This window comes from Cryptomeria japonica, chromosome 3, assembly GCF_030272615.1.
Source record: "Cryptomeria japonica chromosome 3, Sugi_1.0, whole genome shotgun sequence".
NCBI lineage: Eukaryota > Viridiplantae > Streptophyta > Pinopsida > Cupressales > Cupressaceae > Cryptomeria > Cryptomeria japonica.
Window position 1 is genome coordinate 277,135,906 of NC_081407.1, and position 25,688 is coordinate 277,161,593.

Consider the following 25,688-nt stretch of genomic DNA (forward strand, 5'->3'; position numbering starts at 1 on the left):
AGATCAACCGCAAAATACCGCACCACCAAAAATACCACATAGCATGAAGAATATAACCACACCCAAAATATCTTCAAGATCATGCAAAAGGATCAATGTTAACCACTAAAAGAAATAGGAAATGATGACGAAAATTTTGGCATTGAGTTGTCATTGATGTCAACTAGTATTGAAGACTCGGTAAAAAGAAGATTGAACCGATATAAGGAAGATTAACATGAAGGCTTGTCAACCAAATGGTGGAAGAAAAGTAGGTATTGATACTATTAGTAACTTCATCAGTATGATGTGAGATGCATGTGTGTGTTAGCATGTTAAGTGATAACCGATAGAGCATAAACTCATTTGGAGGTTGGATGACTATTTATGTTGAAGAGGCAGAATGTTAAAATGATCACAAACCACGAAAGGTGAAGATGTGCTACAGGTATAGTGTGCATTGTTGGTTAGTGGGAGAAGAAAGTTTCACTGGTAAGGGTTTGTGCCAGTATGCGTTTATTGAATGATCAAGTGTAAACTAACCTTGTATCAGTGAGATGAGTGTATGAGCGTTGTGATGCCATGTGGAGCTGAGGTGGCAAGCATGCAGGGGTCGATGAAGTTTCCATCGACATGGTTGTTGGAATAGTTAGTTGACATTCATGAAACAACCACAAATCATGGGATGATAATAGAATGATGCGGCTCGAGGGAGAATGAATGACAAAGAAAGATCAGGTACTTGTTGGTGCCTGGATCGAAGCAAATAAATCAAACTGCAAGAGGACCTCAAGAAGGAAACAGTTGGGTCATAAATGAGTGATAGATTTCAAGGCCAAAATCATGGAAATCAGACTGCAAGAGGACCTTGAGAAGGAAATAGTTGGGTCATAGATAAGGCGATAGATTTCAAGGCCAAAAATCATGGTCGGGATTTCTATCATTAGCAAATATGTATTTGATATTGGAAAACAAGTACAAAGGCATTCCTCCAATACAAGTGATCAATCCAAGATGGATTGGCTCAGATCTAAGGAATGTTTTATCATTTAAGGAAACCCTAAAACACCTTTAGTTTAAATTAATTCTTGGTTGGAAAACTCAACATAAAATATGATGACTTGAGAATGATATTGTTGTTGTTGTAGAAAAATGGCAAGAGTGAAATTCCTGTCTGGGAGAAGAAGAGATAAATAATTGAATTTTTTATGATTCAAGATGGTACCAGTAAGGAGAAGCAAGACAAACTAGTGTAAGGACCAAACATGTGGAGTGAGCATAGAACACAAAGGTCACAAACTAGCAAAAACTGTACTTGATAAAGAGTGATCAAGTTTGAGTTGAAGAGTGAAGACATTGTGAGAGGGGACTTAGAAAAGTTATCAGCAAAGAAAATTTGCAAATTGGGTGTAGAGAACACAAATCGGTAAGGTTGACACTGGCAGAACAAAATATTGTAAGGTTGCAAAAATTCTATTGCAACAGAGATCTCATTTTGTTTTAAAATATTTATATTGTTTTCCACTAAGTTGGAGCTTAGTGCAGGGGTTGTAGATCCTTTAAGTTGTAGGCTATAAATTATGCAGGGTTTGGTGCTTCTTTGATTTGGTGCTCATAAATCAGGAGTGGGTTCTCCTTGGGTTGGTGCCCTAAAATTATAATCAAATATTTTACATTGTGAGGCTAGATTGGAGCAGAAGATCTCCAACACCTAATCTCACTGAGGTTTCTCCCATATTGGGTTTTCCTTGTATATCTGGTGTTGTGTGATTCATTCTTGTGTATGTGTTATGTTAATGATTTAGCAAATCCTTTCTCACACCTAGTTTGCACTGTTTGAGCTACCGATTAGCACTTAGTTTGTCTTATATATTACTGATATCTCCCTTTTGAAGTAAAAGTGTTTGGATCACTGATTCACCCCACTCTCAGTGATCCATTATGTCCAACAATTGGTATCAGAGCCTAGGTACCCTGTTTTGTCAAAGTGTTCTCTAGCTTGAGTAGATGCTGTCAAGTGTTCAGAATGGCAAGAAATGAATCTGTCTTGTTGAAAGATCCTATGTTTGATGGTGTCAACTATGTATTTTGGAGTAGAAGAATGGAAACCTATTTGTCCTCTCTAGGTTGTGATATATGGATGTGGTGGTGAATGGTTATACAATCCCTAATAACCCCGCTACTGATCTAGATGCTAAGAAGGAATATGAGAACAATGATAAAGCTAAAAATTCCATTCGTAGTGGGTTATTTTGATAATGAGTTTGTTAAAGTCATGCACTGCTCCTCTGCCAAATAAACTTGGGATAAGTTGCAAAAGATATTTGAAGGGGATGCTAAAGTCAAGTAAGCCAAGTTAAAGACATTGAGAGCATAGCTTGAGGGTTTGAATATGAGAGATGAAGAGAGGATTACTGACTATCTCCAAAGGATTGATGAAACAACAAACACCATTAGAGGGCTTGCAGAAGAAATAAAAGATGAGGTGGTAGGGAAGAAAGTACTTAGATCTCTTACATCTAAGTATGATACAAAGGTCTCAGCAATAGAAGAAGCAAAATATCTTAAAATTATTTACAATGGATGAGCTGTATGGCTCCCTAACTACTTATGAGATGAGGATTATCGATACTGAGGTTGTAAAGAAAGAAGTTGCATTCAAAACATCAAGAAAAGGAAAAGAAGAGTCTGCTCATGATGTAACCAGTGAAGACTCTAATGACATGATCGCAAACTTTGTTACAGGAGTCAAGACGAGTTTAGGAAAATACAAAGGCAAGCTACCTTTGAAATGTTTCAACTATGGAAAGATTGGATATTTTGCTGCTAAATATCCCTATGGTGATAAGAATGAAGATGATCAATCAAGTGGTAGCAGATCATACGGTAAGGACAAGAAGAAAAATGTCTACCGGCATGGTAAAAGAGGCTATCGAAAGCAGAGGAGTCTTATACACATTAAAATGATACCATGGACAAGGAAAGTGCCTCAGATGACTGTTGCAGTGAAGATGAAGTAAGAGAAAACCTTTTTACTGCTGAAGAGGTTTCGGTACCTGAAGAAGGAGAAGAGGAAGAGAAAGAAGAAGAAGTGGATCTTGAAGTAGCTTTCATTAGTGCCTTGGATGAGCTAAAAGAAACAAGGAAAGATTTGCAGAAGGTAAAAAGGGTTGCAGTTGAAGAAAAAGAGTTGGTGGAGAAATCTCTTAAAGAGTCCAAGAAAACTATTGCAGATCTAAAACTTCAACTAGAAGAAGCCAAAAGGATCTGTGAAGCAACTAGCACTATTTTGAGTGAAAAGGAGAAGGAGCATGAGAATCTGGAAGAAAAAATAGTGAAGCTCCAAAACAAATTAGAGAAAAGTTAGGAAGAGATAAAATTGAGAAGCGAATATGAAGGCAGCACTGAAGCATTGGATAAGATGCTAAGTAAACAGAAGAAATCTAAAGATACCAGTGGCTTAGGCTTTCAAGAAGGAAAAAGTTCAAAAAATAAAGACACATCTGATAAGGAGATACAATTCATCTCTTTAAATTACGAGGAAGAGAGGAAGACATTCACAGTGAGGAAGGATATCAGCAAGAAGACATATGCAGATGCTGCTAGAAACTGCTACATAAACTGGTATACTCAATGAATGAACTAAAGACCATACTCAATGTATCGACATGTGAATCCAAGGAGAAATGCAAGTGTTGATCATGAAGGATTCACAAGAGTTAGCAACATGAAAGGAAGACCACCAGTGAGGGAGCCATTTGCAGGTTCAAGACAACCTAATTGGTATGTTCCAAATTTTTATGGCTATTGTCACTGATATAATAAGTTCAGTCATAGAATGACAAATTATAGGAAAATAAATGTTAACCCTAATTTTAAGAATATAAACTCATTTGTTGCATTACAAAGTACAAATGTAACATGTTATAATTGCAATGAGTTTGGTCACAAGAGTTATCAAAACAGAATTAATATGCAAATATCCTACAAAAATACCTTGAGTATATCTTACAGTGCTAATGTGAAATATTATAAGTGTCAAAATTTTAGTCACATAGCAAGGTATTGTCAGCTGAGAATTGGCAAGAAAAAGAAAATAGTATCAGATGAGAAATTAGAAACAAAACTGGAACACAAAGTGACAGAAGAGGAAAAGAAAGAAGAGAAACTGCATTGGGTAGAGAAGGAGAAAAAAAAGACACAGTTCAACTTGATTATGTAGACTGCTCTACATGTTGAAAAGAGGAGTCTATGGGTAGTTGATAGTGGTTGCTCAAATAACATGACCAAAGATAAGGAAAATTTCATCAAGCTTGATGATTGTAATGGTGGTTCAATCTGGTTTGGTTTTAACTCCTCCATCAAGATCAAAGGCTAGAGTACACTGAATATTGATGGTAAGCTCAAGGCTCATGATGTGTACTATGTGGAAGGGCTGAAGCATAACCGGTAGAGTGTAAGTCATATGTGTGACAAAGGGTGCAAGTTTTCATTTGACTCTACTAGTTGTCAGATAAGAAAGAAGAGTATCGGTTAGTTGGTACAAGAAGGAAAGAGAACAAAGGGAAATGTCTACAATCTAAAGGAATTCTATGAGTCCCAATGCATGATGGGATAGGCTGATGAAATTTGGTTATGGCACCAAAGATTAGGCCATGTAAATTTTCATAATCTAGTTAAGGTAATAAAGAACCATTGTGTGAGAAACATACCTCAGAACATAAAACTGACAAGCACATTCTGTGATGAATGTGTTAGAGGTAAGAAAGCAAAGGTCATCATTAAAACAAAGGAATATAACACCTCAAGACCTTTGGAGTTGATACATACAGACTTATGTGGGCCAACAAGGACAAGAGCATTGGTCGATGAAAGGTATTTCATGTTGTTTATAGATGATTACTCAAGAATGACTTGTGTATCCTTCTTGCATGATAAGTCACAAGCATTTGAGAGATTCAAGATTTTTTAGGAAGATGGCAGAAAATGAAAATGGATACCAGGTAAAATGCTTAAGATTAGATCAGGGTGGAGAACTTTCTTCCAATAAGTTTGTTGACTATTGTGAGAGACATGGAATCCAAAGATAGTTTTCAGTTGCAAGGACACCTCAAAGAAATGGGATGGTAGAAAGGAAAAATAGGATAGTGAAGGAGATGGCTAGGACAATATTGATGAGGCCAACATATCAGATATATATTGGAAGGAAGCAGTTGATATTACAGTATACACATTAAACTGGGTATAGTTAAGAGTGAAGAGTGGAATGACTCCTTATGACTTATGGAATGAAAGGAAACCATCACTCAAGCACTTTAGAGTGTTTGGAAGTAATTGTTTCATCAAGAGAGATGCTAATGGATTAGGAATTTTTGATTCTTGGAGTGATGAAGGAATCTTATTAGGATACTCAAGCAATAGAAAATCCTACAAATGCTACAATAAGAGATTAAGAAAGGTGGTTGAGCATGTAAATGTGAGAATAGATGAAGACTCCCATAGAGGAAAATTTGCACCAGGACCTTACATTGATGATTCAAATGTTGAATATGAAGAACAATATAACAATGGACTGGTAGAAGATGCACCAAACAAAATACCCAACTGGTATGTGCAGAGGAATCATCTGGAAGAACAAATCATAGGAGATAGGAATGAAGGTGTCCAGACTAGAAGGAGACTAGCCCAGGAAAGTGAGCAGGTAAATTTATGCCTCGTGACAGAAGTAGAGCCAAAATGTTTTGATGATGCTAGCAAAAGTGAGAAGTGGGTAGATGCCATGGATGAAGAATTGAGGCAAATTGAGAAAAATTAGACTTGGGAACTTTTTACTAGACCACCAGACAAGAATGTCATAGGTGCCAAATGGGTCTACCAGAAGAAGATGAATGAAGAAGGTAAGATAGTCTGGCATAAAACAAGGTTTGTTTGTAAAGGGTATGGTCAAGTGGAAGGTATTGATTTTGAAGAAACCTTTTCACCAGTTGCTAGGTTAGAGGCAATAAAAATGTTTTTAGCCTTCTCAACTTATAAGGGATATAAAGTGTATTAGATGGATGTAAAATCTCTCAATGGTAATCTTGAAGAAGAGGTGTATATAGAACAACTGGAAGGGTAATTGCTACATGAAGATGAGAGTTTTGTATGGTAGTTAAAGAAAGCCTTGTATGGTTTGAAGCAAGCTCCTAGAGCTTAGTATTCCCAGTTAGACAAATACTTGAAGGAGGAAGAATTCCAAAAAGGGAATGCAGACAACAACTTGTATGTCAAGCTAAATGGAGATCACATGATTATAGTTGTTGTATATGTGGATGATATTATCTTTGGTGGAGACAATGACATCATGTGCAAAGAATTTAGTAGATTAGATGAAGACAAAATTTTAGATGTTTATGTTATGTGAGTTGTCCTAGTTTCTTGGGTCATAGATCTCACAATAGCAAAAAGGAATTTTCAGCTCCCAAACCAAGTATGCGAAAGACATGTTGAAGAAATTTCAAATGGAGGACAACAAACCAGTAAGTATTCCCATGGTTACCGGTAGTAAGTTGAGAAAACATTGTATAGGTATATGATTAGTAGTTTGTTATATTTAACAACATCTAGATCAGATATTGTACAAGATGTTTTCATGGTAGCAAGATTCCAAGCTACTCCCAAATAGTCTCACCTAAGCATAGTCAGAAGAATCTTTAGGTGTCTACAAGGAACTATCAACTATGGCCTATGGTATCCAAAGAAAGGAGACTTCTCATTGCAGACTTATACTAATGTAGATTTGGTAGGAAGTATTGATGACCAAAAAAGTACAAGTGGAGGTGATTTCTACTTAGGAGACCGGTTAGTATCATGGCTCAACAAGAAGCAAGATTCGATGTCATTATCTACTACTGAGGTAGAGTATATAGTAGCTGCTACATGTTGTTCAAAGGTTTTATGGATGAAGCAGACATTGAAAGACATAAATGTGGAGATACCAGAACCTATTCCAATCTGGTGTGATAACTCAAGTGCAATCAACATCTCCAAGAATCCACTACTGCACTTAAGAACAAAACACATAGCAATCATGTATCACTTCTTGAGGGAAAAGGTAGCAAAAAAGAAGGTCATAGTAGAATATGCTCCAACTAGTGAGCAGATTGCCGACATATTTACCAAGCTACTTCCTTTGGGCCCATTTGAATACTTGAGACAAAATATGGGAGTTGTACCACCATCTGGCAACACTTAAGTGCATAGGAGAATGCATGATTGAGGGGGATTTAACCATAGTTACTATCTTATGACTCTTGAATCAATAGGCATGGAAATAGGGGGAGAGTATGTCTCAACTAGATGTAGTCAAGGGAGGGACTATTGGTGTCAGACTAAGGTTTCATTTTCCATTTCTGTCAAAGGGGGAGAGAACCCAAAAAAGACAATGTTGACATCAATGCCAAAGGGGGAGATTGTTGGCATTGAGTTGTAATTGATGTCAACTGGTACTACAAACTTGGTATAAAGAATATTGAACTAGTATAAGGAAGATTAACATGAAGGCTTGTCAATTGGTATGCTGGAAGACAAGTAGGTATTGAGACTATCAATAACTTCATCGGTATGACATCAGATGCATGTGTGTTTTAGCATGTTGAGTGATAACCGGTAGACCATAAACCGGTTTAGAGGTTGGCTGCCTATTTATGATGAAGAGGAAGAATGTTAAAATGATCACAAACCACTGGAGGTGAAGATGTTCTACCGATGTAGTGTGCACTACCAGTTAGCAGGAGGAGAAAGTCCCATTGGTAATGGCTTGTGTCGGTAATATTTTATTGAATAATTTAGTGTAAACCAACCTTATGCTGGTGAGATGAGTGTATGTTATAATGCCATGTGGAGCTGAGGTGGCAAGCATGCAAGGGCTAGTGAAGTTTCCATCGACATGGTTGTTGGAACAGTTAGTTGACATTAATGAAACAACAACAAATCACAGGATGATAACAGATTGATGTGGCTAGAGGAAGAATGAATGGGAAAGAAATATTAGGGAGTTCTTGGCACCTAGATCGAAGCAAAGAAATCAGATTGTAAGAGGACCTCGAAGGAAACAACTGGGTCATAAGTGAGTTGACATATTTCAAGGTCAAAAAACATGGAAATCAGACTACAAGAGGACCTCAAGAAGGAAACAACTAGGTCATAAATGAGTCGATAGATATAAATGCCAAAAATCATGGTCAAGATTGTTATCTTTAGCAAATATGCATTGGATATTAGAAAATTCATACAGATGCATTCCTCCAATGCAAGTGATTGATCCAAGATAGATCGGATCAGATTTGAGGAAGATTTGATCGTTGAAGGAAACCCTAAACCGCCCTTAGTTTGAATTAATCCTTGGCGGGAAAGTTCAAGATGAAATATAATGACTTGAGAATGCTATTTTTGTTGTTGTATAAAAAAGACAAGTGGGAAATTCCTATCTAAGAGAAAAAGAGATAAAGACTTCAAGTGTTTATGAGTGAAGATGGTACCGGTAAGGAGAAGCAGGGCAACCAGTGTAAGGAACAAATGGTGGAGTGAGCATAGAACACAAAGGTGACAAACCAGCAAAGGTTGTGCCTGATAAAGAGTGATTAAGTGTGAGTAGAAGAGTCAAGAAATTGTGAGAGGGGACTTAACAAAGTTATCAGCAAAAAAAGGTTGTAGATTGGGTGGAAAGAACACAAACCAGTAAGGTTGAAACCGACAAAACATAATATTGTAAGGTTGCAAATCTTCTTTTGCAAGAGGGATCTTATTTTGTGTTTAAAATATTTATATTGTTTTCCACTAATTTGGAGCTTAGTGCAAGTGTTGTATCTCCTTTAGGTTGTAGCTTATAAATTGTGCAGGGGTTGGTGCTCATAAATTAGAGGTTGGTGCTCCTTGGGTTGGTGCCCTAAAATTGTAATTATATATTTTACATTGTGAGGCTGGAGTGGAGTAGAAGATCTCCAGCAACTATTCTCATCGAGTTTTTTATCACATTAGGATTTCCTCATATATATGGTGTTGTGTGATGTTTTCTTGTGCATGTGTTGTGCTAATGATTTAGCAAATCCTTTCTCACACCTAGTTTGCATTGTTTGAGCTACTAGATAGCACTTAGTTTGTGTTATATATTATGGGTAGCTCCCTTTTGAAGTAAAAGTGTTTTGATCACTTATTCACCCACCTCTCAGTGATCCATTATGTCCAACAGAAACACCAACAAGCATATTAGAACCATCCACAATAGATGCACCAACACTAGTTAATCAAATCTTCATCGATCAACATGCTAACACTCAAGAGCACTTCTTAGCAGCAATCTTAAATAAAGATACATATCAACATCCCAAACTATTTCCCAAATCTGCAACCCAAGATATAGTCATACCAGAGCACAACGGATCAAATACCAAACTCTACTAACCACAGAATAGAAGAATGGTCTTCATACGGAAATCCATAAATCAACTAAATCACCACATAGAGTCATGAAATCAATAAATAATGTGGTATCTCTAGTTGATTCACTATTCCCAATAGATAAACCAACTAGATCAACTCATTGCAAACACCGGAACACCGAACAACTCTCTGCAATACCAGAAGACAGGAGTATGTTGACATCAATGACAACAACATATCCCAGAAATAACAATATACAACTCATGGGACCAATACATTTCATTTACGACATACAATAGACCCAAATAAAATTCTCGAGCACATAATGCCACAAGAAATCTCACCAAGATCATTCTTCATACGTTACACCATCGAAAATACCACATAACATAAAGAACATCACTGGACCCATAAGATCCTTAATAACATGGATAATGATCAATACATAATATAAAAATAAATAGGACACAATTAGGAAACACCTGCAAGCATGTTAGAATGATCCACAATAGCTGCACCAACACCACTTAATCAAATATCCATCAATCAACACACTAATACTCAAGAACACTTAACAACAACAACTAGGACTAGAAAGATAACTTGTAGAGCACCATATTATGAACCATCTGAATTAAAAATACACATAAACATGCTAAACATTCTCCCAAATCCACAACCAAAGATATAACAATTCCAGAGCATAAGAGATCAAATACTAGAACACTCCAACACTAAACACTAAAAAACCAATCCTCATATTGGAATCCATTATTCGATCAGATCACCACTTACCATCATGGAACCAACATCTACTTCATTTAGTGTATCAAAAAAAACCAAATCAACTTACTGCAATCATCAAAAGACCAAAACATAGGAATATGTTGACATTATTTACAACAACATATCCTAGCAGCAATAATATCCAACAAAGGGAAACATGGAAAATTTGATTCCCTCTTGATTGGCACATTTGTCATTACAAGTAAAGGTGGAGAATATTCATATTTCTTACAAAAAATGTTAGGAGAAACTTAGGAACTACCAATGCATGGATAGTTTTTGAAGTACTTCTTTTCTAAAAGAAGATCTTTTTTTCATGCACAATATATTAGGATCTCCCCTATTTTCCTTTTCCTCTTTTCCTTTCCTTTTGGTCTACATCCCAAACATTAATTTTTTAGATTCTTACAACGTCTGACAAATATTCATCCCCAATTGAAGCCACTATTGGAGTATAGAATGCATCAATTAAAGTAACAAACTTTTTTATTCAAAAGTTATCAAGTTAGTACAAATCCCATGTCATTATGTCCATATAATTTTCCCATTACTATCCATACTATTGGCCAGCATAATAGATTAAATTCTTTGTTCATTCATTACCAAAAAACATAATTTAAAAAGGAAACATTCCCTTTCTATCTTGGTATAGTCTAGTCTATTGCCCAAATCATGTTGCTCAAGGCTCAATCAAGATAACTACAAATATCACATAGATCAGCATTGCAATAATAAATATTCAAAAATAGGAGGGAATGATCATGGCATATTTAACTAAAAGATGGTCAATATCGAACATGCCTTTTTTATGTCTCTTCGATCTCAAAAGACAAAGCAATTACTTTTTCTATAATAACTTCCATTAAAGAGACATTCAATTGAAGAGAAATTTGATTCTCCTCAACTAGAAAGCTCCTCAATAGAATACACCGGTTAAAGAGAAAATCAAGAGTTTCTTTGATAGAACTTCCTAGTGAAAGGATGTCTCATTTATAAGAAATTAGAGTACAAAGAGACATTTCATGAGTCTCTTTGATTATGTATTGACCAAAAGGTGTACAAAAAGGATAATTCATCAAGGCAAGATATTTTAACTCTTTCCGACAAGGAAAATCATAAAGAAACACCATTCATCATTTGTTATGAGAGAAACTTTATTTGAGTCTTTTTGATTGTATATAGGAAACTCAAGAATATTCTCGAATGGACATAAAGAGAAAATTTTATTGAAGAGACATCGATAGATTAGATGGAGGATTAATATGTTATTTCAAGATAAAATGAAATCCTAGGGTTTGTACTATGGAGTAGATACACAAATGAAAGCAGTATATATCAAAGGGAAATTTATTGTCTCTCTGATGAAGTGATAGACAAATTCAATAAAGATAAGAATCACTTCGAACATACTTCCCATCATCCAGTAGACAATAAAATTATCTCTACAAAAATAGAATGCAACGTCAACACATGAAAGGAAGCTAGCGAAGAGACATGACATATCGAGGAGTGTTTTTTTATGTCTCCTCTATTGCACTAAATATATACATATATATATATATATATATATATATATATATATATATATATATATACATACATATATATATATATATATACACATATATATATATACATATATGTATATATACATATATATATACACATATATATATATACATATATATATATATATATACATATATACATATATATACATATATACATATATATATATATACATATATACATATATATATATATATACATATATATATATGTATATATATGTATATATATATATGTATATATATATATATATATAACATCTCATCAAAGAAAGTTTCAAAATTGATAAGACTTTTTATGGGTCTTGTAGATCAATCAGAGAGTGGGTTAAAAGGAAGATTATAAAAAATGTTAGGGGAGACATTGGTTTATCAAGGAGACTCTCACAAGATCTTACAAATGGAAATCAACTAGCTGGAATTATACCAAACAAATATTGATGGGTCTCACCAACTAGTCATAAGGATAGCAAGAAACTTCATCAAGGCTCGACATTTGATATTGAGGTGATAATTTTATTGTCTTCCTAATCGGATATAAGAATAAAAGAGATGACACGAAATAGACACAATGTGATTGAAGAGTAGATATTTTCATCTAACCCATAAGGATTAGCACATCAGAGGCAATATTAAAAAATTCGAATGCATTAATGGTTATTCTGCTAACAGTAATGGTCACATGAGTGGAAATTTACACACAAACCTGGGTAGAAATTATAGACATAATTTAAAGGGCACAAAATGATACACGATTTGTAGAGAGATAAATTGGAGGAACCAAGTCAAGGGCCAAGAGAAACCATTTCAGTTTAAAATTACAAGGGATGTAATAGCTAGTGATCAATATGACCAAATTTCAAGGTCAGAGATTGGAGAGTATCATACTCCACCAAATAGGATGGTGGTAATAGAGAAATCATCAAATTAATAAACTTATGAGTGTAAGCAACTGACATGTAGTGAATTTGTTTTTGATAAGGATTTTGTACATACATCAGAATCCAAAGCATATTTGTACAAGTACAAAAGGAAGAAAATTACAAAAGGACTTGGTGATATAACACCTACCAATAAGTCTCAATTACTACAAGAATTGCAAAAGAATATTGATTCCAAAATAAGTTAAATGACTGAAAAGAGGGTAAGATAATTATTGCAAGAAGCCTATGTTATGATTTTCCTAGGGTGGAATATAATTTCTACTCTTGTTTTCTATAGCTTTGTAAGCAGCCAAGACACAAAGAAGAAATTGAACTAGGAAAAGAATTTGAACTTGAAATTTGTAGACAAAATATACATCAAATTTTGATTCTACCCATATTCAAATAGTTTGCTTACATGGGCACTATATCTCCCACATAAAAGGCCAAAAATAATTGATATTGGTAAAGTCTTTGGACATCCGATGATACAATGAGTAGGGGAATTTGATCTAGTGGAAACCACTTATTTGAATATAAATGTGGCAAGCTTTAATAAAGATCAAATTGAACAATTATTCAAAGAGAAAAACATGTAGAAATCAAGGAGTAAGATGATGGAACAAGAAAATGTGAAACTTAAATATAAGTTATAAAATTCACATTTCCCTTTGAAAATAAGTTTTCAATCTAATAAAACCCTTTTAGAGGCACAAGGTGATGTATCTTATCAGAGAGTCAAAGCATAAAAGTTATAGAGGAAGCTAGAATAAAGAGATAAATAAACAAAGATTGATGTTTTTGGTGTTGTTTTAGAATTGGATAAATGCAAGTATCAAAAGATGATAGTGTTTGCTAACTAGTTTTGAAGTGTATATGTTAGAACTACTAAAGTGTTTTATGAGCATACCAACCTTGATGATAGGTTAAAATCCAAAATAGAGGAAACCAAGTAAAGGATCCTCTCAATGCAGAGCTAATCACAAAGGCAAATAAATTACAAAGGAATCGTCAAAAGTTTAATGAATAAGTAATCATAAAATTGAATTACTACAATGAAAAGAGAGATGTGGAGCTCCCACCCTTTATGGATGATGTGGGCACAATGATTTCACAAAAAAAATAGAAGAAAAATATAGTAGCTTTGTTTCTTGAAGCCTTGTAGAACATAAATGATGACGATAATGTGGTATGAAATACATAAACTGAGATGAATAATATGTACTCATTGAAGTATACCATGTGGCACTTGATCCTAAATATTAACACTTACAAAACCCTAGATTACATAGATCAACTTGTAGCTATAAATAATTCCAGTATAAGACAATCATGATGATACCATCAAGGATCAAGTGACATCCAAGTAACAAAGTGAATACCTTTCCAGGCCAACCATGGCCATGGGCATTCATCAAGGGATCAAAGACTATGGATGTGCACTTATATATTTTTTACTTTATGCCTTATAATTTCTTTTATATTACTGTCTTAAAGAAATTTTTTATTTTATTGATATTAAGTGATGTGACTTTGGAGGTGGTAGTTACAAGCTTGTTTTCTCTCTATAAGGAGAATCACAAATGCTACTAAAGAAGATATGGAAAAGCATTACTACACTTTTAAATATTTCAAAACACTTGTTACTTTTCTTCCTAAAGTTATCCATGAATACAATGGAGTTCTTTTAAATTTGGTTTCATCTTTTATATTGGTTGAAGTAGCCAAGGTTGTTTGACGGTTCCTATATTCAGAGTTTTCTTATTATAATAATTTAGATATCAAGTATATTTCAGATTATCGAAAGAAGTTTTAGTATCTTTGTATAATCTGTCTACTTGGTCCTCTCAAGAAGAGGTTAAATTCATTTTAATAGGTTATAGTAATTAGGATAAATCACTGCATTTGGAGAAATAAAATAATTGATAGATTCATACAAGGTGTGAATATAAAATTTGTCTAACGAAGTAATATAAAACCATTAAAGAAGCAAGAAATTGTCTCCATTTCCTAGTGGTAGGAAGGCACAAATCACATAAATTCAAACTACACAATTACATTTCTAAAATACTTCCTTTTATTTTCTTATCATACAAGTAGAAATCAACTTGTATATTAGTATATCATGAGCCAAAAAGATTCTCTAGATAATTATAAATTATTATAACTATCCCTAAGGTATACGTACCTAGGTAAAGCAAATCCTGAATAGTAGGGAAATTTAACTATTCTACTTAATCTTGTTTGTTGGAAAAATTTAATCGTCAAACTTGACCGTAGAGCCTAGCATACTCTTCGAGTTTGAAAAACTTGCAATTTTGGAAACTAAAAAATCTTTGATTTTCTATTGAGTAGTTTGTATTAATTTATTTTAACTTCTATTACATGTAGATTGTATTAATTCATTTAAATTTCTATAAGGTTTTGATTGCAAGTTTTCTTTAAGTGCATTCCTTATTCAACTTATCATTCAATTTGTGTTTGGCTTCTTTTACTAAATTATCATTAGTAAGTGTTCTTAAGCTTTTTATCTATTTCTAAACATTATGGAATTCAAGTATAAACCTTAATTGAACTTTCATCAATCTATAGTAGTCCCGATTGCAAATCATTGCATAGTTTTTTGATAGGAAATAGAATACTTCGTTTAGTATCTTAAATTTAGAAGTGTGAATAGTTGCATTGCATCCCCTTTTATGTTACTACTCTCATCCCCTTGATAGATAGCCCTCATACCTTTGTAAAGGTTAAAAAGTCCCAAATTGACACTTAGGAACTAACTAAGGTAGGCAATAAAGGATCTTTTGGAGAATCGATTAAGTCAATTGACTAGTCCTTCAATAATAATTTAGTTTCAATTCACAGTTTTGTCCATCACAAACCATCATATATTCTTTGTTGCTACTACCTTCAAATTTCTTATCATTGTCAGTCTTCATCTTCCCTCAATAGGATGTTGTGTTTTCACTGTCAATGTTCATCACTCAATTATAAGTATTAACATATGAGGAGGGAGGTGCTAGTCTCATCTTTCAATGTAGGGAGGGAATCGGTCCCTTGAAGAACATCCTCTTCTTTAACATGTTCGCTTGTTAGTTCTCCATCTTACCCAATAACTCCTTGAGCTTATGATTATATCACCACATGATCTCATGCTTTATTTGTTTGGTATTGTAGATTTCAGAAATAATTTCATGTCATCTCTTAAGAGTTTTAATTCCTCCTAGAATGCCTTCTTCAATCTATCCCATGATTTCATGTTTTTCTCCTCTAGTTTTACAAAACAAATGATGGTTGTTACCCATAATATTAAAGTAATTTTCATAAACTAGTACTGTTTATCTAACTAAACACTTACTAACTAAATTGTTTTGCACCTTACAGTGCCTCATAGTATCCTCTGACCAGTTCCCCATGAACTTCTATAGTTTTTACCAATCCAAATTTTGACTTGCTAAAGGAGTGACCATTTTTCATGCCAGCCTACTCCCTTTTGTGTTAGACCTGGGTGGACTGTTCCTACTTCTACATTTTAGTTTTTTCCTTATACTCTTAGCCACATGCACATTCTCTACACATCTACCTCTAGCATCCCCAATAGTCTATGTGCTTCCAAGATCTAACTGATTAGTATGCTCCTTTGTCTAGGGGTTTGTGGTTTGGTTCCTTAAATTCTTGGTTTCCCTAAGATGGATAATTGATAAAATATGTCTACAAGTTTAGGACTACCCTCTTCATACTCCTCATCTAACATTGACATTATGGATAGAATTTTGATCATCCTAATTTATTTTCCTCAAATATTTCTCTTAATATTCCTATTCATTCTCATTATTCTACAAACCTTAAAGATCACCTAATCACCTTGTCTTGACCACTTTGTCGCCTCTTGTTTATTTATTAGGATCTAAGGGCATGAATCACTCAATCTTACTCAATTTCATTAAGGAAATGATGCAAAATGTTTACTGCTATATGTAATAAAGTAAATGGATGAAATAATAATATAGATAACATTACATACCATATACAAGAGTAAATTATATCTTTATTTGTACATTAAATTATTATAGATAAGAAGACTAGAGATGGTCAACCAAGAATTATATTTGATCCAATTCTATCCTACTACCTTCTTTGGTGGTACACAACATATTTAAAGAGTCTGATGGTATCCAAGAGGAAAAAAAACATCAACCAACCAGCACATATAACTACCCAGGAGTGACAAACCACTTAAAAACAATTATTTAAAAAATTAGTAGATAGCAAATATTATTGAACATAACAAAAGGGACTGTGTCCTCATTATAACAGGTCCAAAAGAGAAATTTACACCGTGGTTTTAATAAATTCTAATAGAAGGGGATTCTAAGTTAATCATAGACACCATAAATTTGAGATCTAATCCTTTATGGAAGGACAATAACTATACGATAGAAAGAAAGGATATGATTGGTCTATATTCCAACTGGGTAGCCACTCACATCTTTAGAGAGTGAAATAAAATGGTTGACCCCTTAGCCAATGAAGGACTCAAATTCAAGGAGTTAAAGTACTAGAATAGAGAATTTGAGGTCTTGAGCCATGATAAAACATTTTATTCAATGATAGAAATGATAGGTTTGCTAATAATGAAGAGTAAGATAATGCTTGGTATATTATTTGTTGTGGCTCTAATGTAGACTGCGACTTGACACTATGTGCTCAGGTGCTTGATGATGGCTAACATGATGTTGACATGTCATGATGATTTCAAAAGCTATACTGGTTGGAAAAGAAATAGTAAAAAATATTACATCTCCATCTAGTCTTGGGATTTGGTGTTAGAGCATATTTTCATCCAATCAAGAAAGATATATGATTACAGGTCCGGAGAGGGATTGGTTGTAATTATTACTATTATCAAAAGGTAAATTTTGTAAAATAAAATTAAATAAAATGAGACCTTTCTCACAGAGTTCTTTGAGTGAAGATTTGTTGGTGGCTCTTAATATTTATCTTATCAGTTATAAAAAAAAATCATCACTAGATCCTCTACTTTGGTTTTGGGTCCCACAAATACTATTTTGAAATTTAGGGAAGGAAGAACTACTACCATGCACGGTTGAAGGCTAAGGGTTGAACCTACCTCATTTGATTCACTTAAAATAAATGCCCATCTCTGAGATTATTGATAGAGGAGGAATTACCCTTTTTTATAAGGCCATGACATGGAGTGATAATAATTTATCATCATAATTCATGAATAGCTCGAAGGGTGGGAGGGTTGAGGTTGGCAGTGTCAAGATGAAAGAGCTAGAGGAGCTCATTGTGAAATCTATAAGCCTAAATTTGAGGGGGCAAGAGTTCCTAAGTTGAGAAAAAAGTTGTATGAAGATTACATGTCACCTTTTCTGGGGGATGGGGAGAGCTTGAAACAAATTTAGAATATGTTTAGTTAGGAAGATCCACCACATTACTGGGGTGTTGTGAGCTACCACCTTATTTAGTATTTTCATTGCAAGAAAGGTTCACCACTATTCATGACTTCCATTTTCCCCTCTTATATCACCATTTTCATCATAAACCTATAAGTTTCCCCTCCTTTCTCTTTTGGTCTATGGATAAATGTATATCTAAAGGGGTTTACCATCCATTACATCAAGGTCTTATTTATGATCGATATAATTTTATTTGGAGACAAACCATGTTGTCAATTTGAACCCCTTCATAGTACCCCTGGAAATTAGAACCAAAACCCTTCTTCACCTTGTAATTCTAGAAGAGAATCATTTTAAAAGATGATTTTCCGTCATCTTTATAGACCACCTCCCTTTGAAAATTTCTTCTTATATCTCCTAATAATCATAAACCTAACCTTTAATGTGATACTCCCCCTTTAATTATTGATATTAGATCAAAGGCCAACCTAGGTTAAAGCCAAGCAAATTCAAAAAAACCCTAGTTGTCATCATACTAAGTATGTTAATGGTAGGGGAAAAATAGTCTACATGTCTTTTGATAACAACCTTTCTATTACCCTTGCCCCCCAGCCCCCCTTCCAGCTCCCTTCTATTTACCTATCTAATAGTGATCCTGCCAAAAATAGTATCACAAAATCCTCTAGTTAGCATAGGTTAGCTAGGCTAGGCAAATTATCCATGGCACCCAAAATCGTTGATGCCATTGAGAATGCTTCCTCAAAAGACAAGATTGATGATAATATAAGAGTTATACATTCAATGAAATGTGTGCTACAAGTATCAAGGAATCTCAAGAAGACCCCCCAAATTTGGTTTTGGATGACACTTTGTGTCATTCACCCCCAATGCAAAAACTGTAAAATTAAGCTTTGGAAGAGATGAATACTGTTAAGGAATTTGGGGAAGGTGAGGATTTGGATATTGAAATAAAACTTGTGGAATGCTATGATTGGCAGAGGATTACTGTAGAGATTGAGGACCATAGTGCAAGAGTGGAGAACCAAGAGACACCCCAAAACTAATTGGGATGTGAAAGAAACATAGATTGGAAAAAGAAACTAGAATCTAGTATCGAAGGCCTAATAAAGATTAACCACTAGATGATGCAAGAATAAATTATGAAGGTTGTAACAGTTTCTGAAAAGTTCGCGAGAAACTAGAAGATGAAGGCCTACTATGATGGAGAGTGAAAGGACAAAGGCAAAGAACAATAACCCTCTTCTATGGGAGGAAGAATTAAAAGATATGATGAATAGTTGGGGCTATTTAGTTTAGTGGCCTTGTAGTTCCTTTAGTTGTTGTTTAGTCCTAGGTTCTCTAATAATTCTTTTAGTGCTACTCTTGATTCTTTGAGCTGTTACATTTATATTTTGTTGTTTCATTTTGGTTAAACTATTTGGTTGGTGGGCTTTCTCTCCAAGACCAGTTTTTTCATCTAGATATTTTAAGTGTGTATGGGATGGGGCCCTTCCTCACTTATAATAATCAAAAACATTAAATTACTGTGGTTAGTGCTATGTTGTGTAAGATTGTAAGAGCATGTTCTTTTCTATCATACTCTTAGGGCTACTTATGACTATCCATAATTAGGCCACAATTTTTATTTTTTAATATTTAATGTGGGTAGAATGGATTATCCTACCAACATCACTCCTTCACTTAACTAATTTACTATCCTCGATATATGATAGCCTTGTCTTGCCAACACCACTAAAATTAATTATTATAATCCAAAGTTGTGAATGGGAGATCTACGAATCAGGATGAATGGTTATAAAAAATATTCTAGGATGAGCCTGTCAACTAAGTTTATTGAAAAAACATGGCCATTACAATTGTATGATTGCATAACCAACAATTTTGATGAAACAACACTTAAACAAAAGAAAAAAAGACATGTACACACAAATGTGCGTGCACACACTCACAAACATGCATTATAATAACACTGAGAGGTGTACCTACAATTGAGCAAATGTGTGAATAGTAATTGTGTGAATATTTTAACAAAAAATATTAAATAGACAAATACAAAAATAATAAGAACAAGAATTGACTAAACTTTATTTATAGAAAATAACTAAAACTATTAAACACTTGTTAAAAAAATAAAATGAAATGAAAAAAAATCTTGAATAGAATCTAAATATAACCTCCATCTAGATGTGACAAATATAAGAGAATTACAAGTAAATTCTTAAATAAGTTTTGTTTTATTTACCACTTTATACCTCAAAAAAAATTCTTATGATTTACTATAAATTATTTTAAAAATAAAGTAACTATTTACTACAATTTTAAATTAAAAAAACTAAAATAAATAATATATACAAATATTACTTGAAATTTATAATTATTTACTATTTAAAAAATATATCTATATTTAAAAAAATCTATATTTAAAAAATATAGGTAAATTATGCCAAGAGATATCTTATATAGAAAGAAATGGAATTTAGAATCATTAGATACTCACAATGCTAGGACATTTTGATGTCATTGTAGATACCTCTTGACATAATTACTATTTTATTTATCATTATATAGAAAACTTTGAAACTTTTAATATAAAAATGTTTCCTAAGACAAATATGCCAATTGAAATTTTTTATTTTTTAAAATTTACAATTAAAAACAATGACATAATCCAAAAAACATCATTACAAAACCTTTAACATGAAGCTGTCATTCATTATTTTATTAATTTGGCATTTACATGAAAAACAAAACCTAAGGTAAAAATAAAAAATAGTAGTTTATATGTGACAAGAGCCCGCGGTCCCGCACAAGTTCTGGATGATGAACACCGATCCTTTGTACCATCTGCTGCCTGCCGTCCATCAAAGCCACACTGTAATTATCCTTAGATGGTAATGTGCCAATCTTGACCATTAGATTGGAAATGAAAGGAATGGTAACAGAACACCAAGGAAAGATAAATGCAAGCATGCCCGGTTAAGCTGAAGCATCCGCCGGCGGAGAGTAAAGTATAAAAGTAAATAAAACGGGGCATATCAAACCAAAGAAGAGAATTTTCTAATCTGGAAAACCTATATTAAAATGGCGAAGTTGCCATCTTAACTGGAATCCTCTCGGTGGAAGTGAATCTGAAAGTTAGGAATCTATGGTTTCATTATTCTTCTCGGGCACTAGAAGTTAACATTCTACAGTACACGTTGAAGCCCAGAGAAAGGAGGACTTATCATTCAAACAGCACCAGTGGTGGTGGCAGCTATAAATAGAAATGAAAATACAATGAAGATGTATCATTCAAACAGCGGACATCTTCATCTATCAAAGAGGAGGAAAAATTGCAGAGCATACGTTTTGCAAGCTTAGAAGTAAGGTGAAGTGAACTTAGAATTAGATTGTCAGAGAGAATTTAAACAGAAATGTCAGCTGATATGTTTATGTTGGATTTTGCAGGAAAGATGAGGATGATGTTCATGATAGCGTTTGGATTGCTACTGAGCATGTCCATAGCGGAATGCAGTAGGCCTGTCGATGATGCAAGAATCCTTGCATCATGTAATCCAGACGGATTTTTGAGTGGCATATCCAACAACTGCAATCGTGACCACGGCGCAGAATGCTGCGAGACAGGGCAGCGATACCCACAATTCATATGCTCACCCCCAGTCACAGGCAGTACTAAGGCCACACTCACTCTCAATGGATTTGGTAAGGGCGATGATGGAGGAGGGGCTTCGGAGTGTGACGGGGACTTTCACAGTGACGACGAAAAAGTTGTTGCTCTTTCTACTGGCTGGTACGCCGGTGGCAGCCGCTGCAATGACTTCATACTAATCACCAATCCAGATAATGGACGATCCGTGAGGGCCAAGGTGGTGGACGAGTGTGACTCAGTCGCTGGCTGTGATGATGAGCATGCCTTTCAGCCCCCATGCAAAAACAATATTGTCGATGATTTTGTTGGGAATGTGAAGCCCAACGGTCACATGACTCTTCGCGTTCTTTCAACTGTTCAATTCGTATCTGATATGTTTATATAATGGTTGTGTGCAGCCCATGTATTTTAGAGATTGATCAATAGAAGTTATTCCCTGCTTTGAGTGTGGATGTAGGCAAATTTGCCGAACCACGATAAATCATGTGTTGTCCTTTTCTTAATGCTTTATTTTATTTCTGTTCTCATTTTCTCTACTCATTCTAATCCTTTACAATTGGTATCAGAGCCATGTTTGGCTTGAACAGAGAGTAATGTTGTGCAAATGGAAGCTGAAATGAAATGCCATGGCTGGAAAGATGAGGAGGATTCTGCTGAAGAAGAGGACGTTGAGGCGAGTGAAGATGAACCTGAAGAAGATGATACATATGATTTCGAAAAATATCAAGAAGAGAAAATTATGTGGTTAAAGGAGGAAAATTTCTTACTAACGGATCAGTTGTATTTTATAGAGGATACCTTGGCAAGAATTTTGGAGGTTGAGACTTCAAGACATTTAAGAGAAAAAGAACTGATGGAAATCTTCAATGGAGCAAAAGTAAATAAAGGCAACCTTGATGATATACAGGTTGATAGGCATCTTGCGCTGGAGAATCTCGTAATAGCTCTAGAAGATCATCATAGCAATACACAAGCCAAGTTATTTTCTCTTCAAGAAGATTTGCAAAATGCTTCTTTGAGAGAAGCTAAGCTTCAGGCCAAGCTAAAGGATGTTGAGGAAAATTTGTTGAATGCCTAAGTAGAGGTTGTGGCTGAAGAGGGAGAAGACCTTTGCATAGACAATTTGATAGAAGATTATGAGCCTATGGAATTGGATAATGAAGTGCAAGATGTTGTGCTTGATGCAATGGGAGGTGCTTCTGTAAGCAGAAAGCTCCCTAGAATTCTACGTTCTCTAGATGTAGATGATGTTGATTCCAGGCCATGGCAAAGACGACGTGTTGAGCCTCCAATCTCTGACCAAATTAAGGATAATGAGCCACGTGATGTCGTAGGAGAGTTTCCCCAGACCAAGTTTGGTTTAGGCCTTGTTTTGGATTGTCCTCAGGCTGTGGTGGAGATGGAAGTTGACCCCAGCGGAGAAGGCTTCACCAAGGAGGCAGATCAAACTTAAGAGCATCTTACTCTACATGAAGTAGAAATGGGCGCAGAGGAGACGTATGCTCGTGCAGGAAAAGTTCCAATTTCCGGCTATTTATCTATGGCTCCAATAAACGGTTATGAGCCAAATAATGATTCCTCACTGCAAGATGTTGGCCAATGCCCCCAGGGTATGGAGTTAGAGTATGACGATGTCATGGTAATTAAGTCTGTTGAGAAGCCAAAAGAAGATGGAGAGACAACGCTTTACCTGGAGGCTCTGTATAAGGAACATGTTAAGAAGAAAGTTTTTGGTGAAGTTGGGAATAAGGATTTCTCTGAGAAGAGCATCGGTGATGGTGCCAGAGAAAAAGATCTTGAACCTGAAACCATGGACAACATCGAAACAGAGCTCTATGGTGAGATCTTTCAGCCAGATATTAATGCTGCCGATTTGATCAGTCCCAGATGACATTCTATCGATTTGGAGAATCTCAAAGAGTTGGTTAGTGATGTCCATTCTGATAGGAATGATAGTATTGATACAAAGACTGACAAGTGGGCAGTTACGGTGTCGCAAATGGTCAGGCACAAGGGCATCCCTTCATTCTGGACTGGATCGGATTTGACAGTGCAGAGGGCTATGACTCTTACGGCCTCACAGGAGAGCATTCTTTCACATTATTTAATGCTGGACGAACTTGATACTCATTTGACTACAAGTTGCTATGTCAAACTTGTGCATGTGGCTAATAAGCCGCCTGGGGTTATGCGAAGCTGCATGAAGACACAATTGGAATCAAAGGTTGCCAGTAATGCTGAGAAGGAGATCTCTCCTGCTCTTGAAGTGCCCATGGCAGCTTTGAAAACTGAAGAACTAAAGCTGGTCATCACGGACCTTCAAAACAGGCGATGGGGCGCGACCTCGACTCCAACTCGCAGTGAAGTGCGAGGGGGAGAAAGAAAACCCTACATATAGAAGGACAACAAAAAAGCTCATCTTGGATTGCAAACGACTCCTCTACGGTCTGGTGGGGGTGTCATTTTTGGCACCAACACCATAGATTGGAGCTGCTATGTCCATTGCCATCAAACTAGTCAAATTCACGAAATCCTAGACAAGGACGACAACGGGGCCGCTGTTGTAGCTAAGGGATTAAATTTAAATTCCAAAAATATTGTGGTGGAGTTTTTCAACTAGGATGATAAGACACACCATTTCATCGACGCTGTTAGGGGTATTTTTGGCTACAGATCTCCTGACTATGTGGTTTATGACAAGCCCACGATAGATGTCAATGCGGACAGCCTTGGAGTGGTTGCATTGCAGGTGGTTTGCGGTAGAATGCTAATGATTTTGTATGTACCAAATTTTTGCTGTTTCGGTACCCCAATTATTTTGCCTAATGATGATGATAAGGATGTAATGGTTCCTTGCAGCACAATTGTAACAGATTTTATTGTAACGGATCTATCAAAGCAAATGGATTTCAAAATTTTAACTGTTTTGCATAAGGAGAGTGTTGAGAGTGGTAGGCCTTGTGCGTGCAGGATGCATGATTCATTGAAGGCGTTACTTAATCAATACAATGATTTGGTGGAGTTGGTGCCTCTAGGGAATTATGCTGGATTTTTCGATGATGACAGGTTTTATGATGTTCTGTCACGGAGGAGCACAGATGATCATAGCATGTTTGTGCTTCATGATTCATTTCAGGATGGAGGGTTCATTTTCGAACATGTTAATGATCTTTCTAATGCTCTGTTTAGTGTGAAGGGGAGCATAAGAGAAGATGTTTTTGATTGGGATCTGGTTTGGAGACCACTTATTCGTAGTGTCCGTGAACAGAGTTTTGTGAAGCTCAAATCTTCGATGGGTCTGGTTCGAATGTAAGATCAAACGTGGAAGCAGGGATGCCTGTACATGGCTGTACCGGTTGGCCTCCATGGGGGAGATTGTTGGGAATGTGAAGCCCAATGGTCACATGAGCCTTCGCATTCTTCCAACTATTCAATTCATATCTGATATGTTTATATAATGGTTGTGTGCAGCCCATGTATTTTAGAGATTGATCAATAGAAGTTATTCCCGGCTTTGAGTGTGGATGTAGGCAAATTTGCCGAACCATGATAAATCATGTGTTATCCTTTTCTTAATGCTTTATTTTATTTATGTTCTCATTTTCTCTGCTCATTCTAATCCTTTACGGCCTCTCCTGCCATATGGAAAGCCTTGGGAGTCGACAATTTTGAGGTGTTGGTGTGATGAGTATCACATGGTCTGAAACTTAAAAACTTCTGGGTCTTCCTTTTCTTCATTTTGTTCGCCAAAATAAACTCTGCTAGCCATTGCTCTTGCAGTCTTGTTTCCTGCTCCATAATAATATACTCTTTTGCATCATATGTTTTAGATTACATAAGGTGGGAAAAGGGTTCCAGCTCTAGAGTTACAGCATTAAGACAGATTAAAAATTAAGACAGTATATTGTAATTGTTTATC

At 35.2% G+C, this 25,688-nt stretch overlaps 1 pseudogene; it reads left to right on the top strand.

The window, feature by feature from the left end:
- Positions 1 to 2,950: 2,950 nt before the first annotated feature.
- On the top strand, positions 2,951 to 25,480 carry LOC131063882 (kiwellin-1-like; annotated as a pseudogene).
- Positions 25,481 to 25,688: the final 208 nt, after the last annotated feature.